This window comes from Calypte anna, unplaced genomic scaffold (genome assembly GCF_003957555.1).
Source record: "Calypte anna isolate BGI_N300 unplaced genomic scaffold, bCalAnn1_v1.p scaffold_147_arrow_ctg1, whole genome shotgun sequence".
NCBI classification, from domain to species: domain Eukaryota; kingdom Metazoa; phylum Chordata; class Aves; order Apodiformes; family Trochilidae; genus Calypte; species Calypte anna.
The window spans coordinates 598,709-604,725 of record NW_022045449.1 but is presented as its reverse complement, the minus strand read 5'-3'; the positions used below and the strand labels follow the sequence as shown (position 1 = coordinate 604,725).

At 46.5% G+C, this 6,017-nt stretch overlaps 1 pseudogene; it reads right to left on the bottom strand.

Moving 5' to 3' along the window:
- Nucleotides 1-6,017, bottom strand: part of LOC115600224 — a 147,574-nt pseudogene that overhangs the window by 4,230 nt on the left and 137,327 nt on the right.

Genomic DNA, 6,017 nt, shown 5'->3' with positions numbered 1-6,017 from the left:
GCTATCAGGTATCTGGAAGAATTGGCTGTACGAGACGTGATCTATAATAATGATGACATTGAAGATCCTTAACACGTACCGTGCCCTAGACCTATGATGCAAAGGTTTGTGCATGCTGCACCACCACCTTTTAACCATACACTATCAGTAATGCTATGGGTTCCTGCAGAGATGGATACAACTGTGGGTGATGTGATTAAAACTGTACGAGAGTGTGAAGATGCTGTCATAGCCCCTTGTCGGGCCTGGGTCTCAGCTATAAAAAGAACATCTGAGAAACTGCATTTACCCCTTTTCCCTCAGAGAGAAGGAGGACGCCCCATTGCAGCCATTAAGAGGAGTCACCCTCCTATGAGACAGAACCGAAAGAAACAGAAATCAGCCTGTACATCAGGTGTGAGTACTGGGGATGCAAACTCCAGTAATGCACTTACTGACAATGCTGTATGTGCTCAAGCTTAGAGGTGCCCTGCCTCCAGCCAGGTGGAGGAGAGAGACACCGAATCTATTGGATTGTGTGGATTCGATGGCCTGGCACATTAGAGCCACAAAAGTATAAAGCCTTGGTGGACACTGGTGCACACTGCACCCTAATGCCATCAAATCGGAAAGGGACAGATTCCGTCACTATTTCTGGAGTGACGGGGGGGATCTAAAGAACTGACTATTGTGAAGGCTGATGTGAGCCTCACTGGAATAAAGTGGCATAAGCACCCAATAGTGACTGGTCCAGATGCTCTGTGCATCCTTGGCATAGACTACCTCAAGGGAGGTGATTTCGAGGACCCAAAAGGGTACCAGTGGTCCTTTGGTATTGCAGGTATTAAGACTGAGAATGCAGAATGGCTGCATGCTTTGTTTGGCCTTTCAGATAAATCCTTTGTAGTGGGATTGCTGAGAACTATAAACCAGCGGGTGCCAACTGCTACTTCAATAGTGCATCGAAGACAATATCGCATCAACAGAGATGCTGTGATCCCCATTCACAAGCTGATCCGGCAACTAGAGAGCCAAGGAGTGATCAGCAAGACTCACTCACCCTTCAACAGTCCTGTATGGCCAGTGAAAAAGTCTAATGGAGACTGGAGGCTGACAGTGGACTATGGTGCCCTGAATGAGGTTACGCCACCACTAAGTGCTGCTGTGCCGGACATACTAGAACTTCAGTATGAGCTGGAGTCAAAGGCAGCCAGGTGGTATGATACTATTGACATTGCTAATGCATTTTTTGCTATTCCTATAGCACCAGAATGCAGGGCACAGTTTGCCTTCACCTGGAGAGGTGTCCAGTACACTTGGAATCGACTGCCCCAGGGGTGGAAACACAGCCCTACCATCTGCCATGGACTGATCCATGACACCTTGGAAAAGGGTAGAGCTCCAGAATATCTACAGTACATCAATGACATCATTGTGTGGGGTGACACAGCAAAGGAAGTCTATGAGAAAGGTAAGAAGATAATTGAAATCCTTCTAGAGGCTGGTTTTGCTACTAAAAGGAGCAAGGTCAAGGGACCTGCACAAGAGATACAGTTTCTGGGAGTTAAGTGGCAAGATGGACATCGCCACATCCCAATGGACGTGATTAACAAAATAACAGCTATGGCCCCACCAACTACCAAAAAGGAAACTCAGTCCTTCTTAGGAATTGTTGGTTTCTGGAGGATGCATATTCCTCTTTATAATCAGATTGTGAAACCTCTCTACGAGGTCACCCGGAAGAAGAAAGACTTAAAATGGGGCTCAGAACAACAAGCTGCTTTTGAGAGTATTAAACAGGAAATTGTGCAGGCAATGGCCCTTGGACCAATTCGAACAGGGCCAGACATCAAAAATGTTCTTTACACTGGAGATGAAGGTGATGGTCCTACATGGAGCCTCTGGTAGAAAGCTCCAGGAGAGACTTGAGGCCGACCTCTAGGATTTTGGGGTCAAAACTAAAAAGGCTCCAAAGCCAACTACACAGCCACTGAAAAAGAGATACTGGTCGCATATGAAGGAGTTAGAGCTGCTTCAGAAGTGATTGGTATTGAAGCACAGCCTGCTAGTGCCATGATTACCTGTACTGGGTTTTGTGTACACAGTAGAGAATCCATCATGCTACCAATGCTACCTGGAGTAAATGGATTGCTTTACTCTCACAGAGAGCTAGGATAGGAAGACTCAATCATCCAGGAATTGTAGAAGCAATAACACATTGGCCAGAAGGCAAACACTTCGGAATGCCACCAGAAAAAGTGGTAAAACAGGCTGAAGAATCTCCACCATACGACCAATTACCAGAGAATGAGAAACAATATGCTCTTTTCACTGATGGATCCTGTCATCTGGTAGGAGGCCATAGAAGATGGAAAGCTGCCGTATGGAATCCTACGCGATTAGTTGCAAAAACAGATGAAGGAGATGGTGAATCAAGTCAATTTGCAGAGGTCAAAGCCATCCAGTTGGCTTTGGACATTGCTGAACAAGAAAAGTGGCCGAGACTTTATCTCTATACTGACTCATGGATGGTAGCAAATGCCTTATGGGGTTGGTTAAAGCAGTGGAAGCAAAACAACTGGCAACCTAGAGATAAACCTATCTGGGCTGCTGAACTGTGGAAAGACATTGCTGATAGGTTAGAGAAACTTGATGTAAAAGTGCGTCACGTAGATGCCCACGTACCTTCATATCGAGCTACTGAGGAACATCAAAACAACCAACGAGCAGATGAGGCTGCTTAACTGTTCCAAATAGATCTGGACTGGGACCATAAAGGTGAACTGCTTTTAGCCAAATGGGCCCACAACGCTTCAGGTCATCAAGGCAGGGATGGAACACCGAGGGGTGGATTTATCTTTGGACACGATTGCACAGGTTATCCACGATTGTGACATGTGTGCTGCAATTAAGCAAGCTAAAAGGTTGAAACCTCTGTGGTATGAAGGGAGATGGTCAAAATATAGGTATGGGGAGGCCTGGCAAGTCAACTACATCACACTGCCTCAAACCCACCAGGGTAAGCGCTATGTGCTGACAATGGTGGAGGCAAATACAGGATGTCTGGAAACATATCCTGTGCCTCATGCCACAGCCCGGAACACTATTCTGGGCCTAGAGAAACAAGTCTTGTGGAGACGTGGTACACCAGAAGGAATTGAGTCAGATAATGGAACTCATTGAAGCCAGAAAAGGCCAGCAAAACTGTTTAGAGACAAAGTTTTGAGCCTTTAAACAGCAAAGGTATTTATTATCGGATCCAAGGAACCCCCAGCTCGCGCTGGACAAAGAGTTCCAAGGGTTAAGGGAAAGGGTTATAATATTTATACATTAAAAGGGGAGGTTACACCATCCTGACATACATATTCATAACAGGCGGAGTCTGGGCGAAGTCTGGGCAGAGTCGTCTTTTTGGGGATATGTCTCAGGGTCTTTGGGGGTCTCCAGATGAAGTAATGAAGTCTTCCTCAGGGTTGAACATTTTACCTTTCTTACTTTTGATGACTTCATCCTCTTGTTATTGAGGATAGTTGGACCCTTGGACCCTTACAATTGTCTTCCCCTTATCTGCTGGTTATGGCAGCCTCAGCCTCATCCTGTTTTCCGTGCAGGTGTTTGCACTCCCCCAGTGTCTCCTACTTATCTCGAGACAGAAGATAATCGTTGTCTCAGCTGCTTTGTTCGTTTCTTTACACAAACCGCTTGGCTTGGTCCACTCTCCTAACAGGGGTTAATCCTGTCAGGATCTTTTCTCTTTTTCATCATTTCAAAAATAGTCTCATAAATAACTGGGCCAAAGAACATGGTATTGAGTGGATATACCATATCCCCTATCATGCACCAGCCTCAGGTAAAATTGAAAGGTACAATGGACTGTTAAAAACTACCTTAAAGGCAATGGGTGGTGGAACTTCCAAAAACTGGGACAAACACTTGGCAAAAGCTACCTGGTTAGTTAACACCAGGGGTTCCATCAATCGAGCTGGTCCTGCTCAATCAGATCTTCTACACACAGTAGATGGGGACAAAGTGCCTGTGGTGCATGAAAAGAATCTGCTAGGGGAAACAGTTTGGGTTTATCCTGCCTTGAGCAAAGGTAAACCCATTCGTGGGGTTGCTTTTACTCAAGGGCCTGGACACACTTGGTGGGTGATGATGAAAGATGGAGAAGTGCAATGTGTACCACAAGGGAATCTAAGACTAGGTGAGAATTCCTAATTTCTGCTTGTCTAGCTTAATCAGTAATGCATGAAATCCTTGGGAGTCGTGAACTTGTATTCCACATAAACTACTGTTATGTGAATTGCTGCAAAAACTAACAGTGTTCCATGAGTGTTTTTCAGGATGATTTTGTGATGATGAAACCAGAACTAGGTTCATCGGCTGGCATCCAGTAACTTCCTTGAAGTTACAATCTGACACCTGCAACTTCTGGACCATGGACATGAACTGTAAAAATTACTCCTTGTTTTGAGAATCTGCTACCATAGATGAACATCTGCAATCATAGACTGAACTACTTAGTGAATTTTAGCACAGAGAGATAGTAATAATTTGTGTATAGATATGTTTAGGGATAAGAGTAATGATTGGAGCATGACGCAAATTGTATGGAATAAGGGGTGGAATGTCCTGGTTTGGGCCAGGATAAAGGTGATTTTCTGTCCTGTACTTTTGCTTTTAGCTGAGTCTCTTTAAGTAGTTGCACTTGCTGAATTTAACAGCAAGTTTCTCAGACAGTGTCTGCTTCTAGAACTGATAACACTTCATGTTTATAGCTACTGCTAGAGACTGGTGTGCAGAGCCAAGGACACTGCTCAGCTCTGAGGAAAAACTTTTACCCTCCAGAAGGAAGAAAGAGATCACACCTGAGCCCTCCTTTGGGGAGGAATGGACAAGATAGATGCCAGAATTGACCAAACAGAGTATTCCATCCCATATACGTCATACTCAGTATAAATTTGAGGCATCACGAGGGCCAAGCCAGATTTCCTGCTTCCCTTCCTTCACCCGGCATCCTGTAAGGATTCCATCCGTTCGTCTGCCTGTGCTCCTGATCCGTGCCAGCCCATATCTGTGTGTTCCTGCCTCCAGCTCCCAACTGCTGCCAACTCCAGAAGTCCAGCCTGGACTTTCCCAGGGCTGCCCTGCAGCCTCGGTGGTGATGTGAGAGTTACTGGGGGAAGAAGGGGGAGGAATGTGGTATCCATTTTCCTGTATATTTGTATATATTTAGTAATTGTTCTTATTTATCATTACTGTTTCATTAAAGTTGTGTAGTTTAGTTTCCAACCCATGAGTCTCTCTCCTTTATTCTCTCTCCTTTCTTTACCAAGGAGGAGAGAGAGATTAATAGAGAGTGTCTGTTATTTGGTTTGATTGCCGGGACAGTGTGAAACTGTGACACAGAGTAAAGTGGAAGTTTGGACTGATGAAAGCAAAGCTTCCCAAAAGGTATCTATGCCCTAACTCTGATTACAAAAATCCTCTCACAAATGTTCTGGTATGACCTGTATCCAAGAGCACTGCTGTTCCACAGAACCGTCTCAAAAACAGAATTCATCCCTCTCTCACCAGCACGAAGACCCTGCCCTGTGCTCCCCGTCTCCTGCCAGCCACAGCTTCTGCCAGCACCAGGGAGCTCCCTGGGCAGGTTGAGAGCTGCCCCTTGCAGGCAGGCAGGCAGGCAGGCAGGCAGCAGAGTCCCTGCCCCAGCACACAGCCCCTGGGCTGCAGGACCGAAGGACAGCCCTGGGTACCCCTGCCTGCACACACTCCCTCAGCCCCTGCAGCCATCCCCAGCAGAAGGCAGCCCCATGGCCTCTCCCTCTGACGCTGCTCCAGGACAGCCCTGCTCTGCCAAACCTTTTCCTCCTGCTCACCAAAATCTTCTGCAAGGATCCCAGCAGCTGTGGCACAGGCTGCCAGCTGGAGAAGGAAGACCCCCTCCAGGAAGCCCAGCTGCACTGCCCTGCAGCCAGAGACTCACCATGGCAGAGCCTGGGAAGATTTCTTTCTCCACCAGCCCAGGCAGCTCT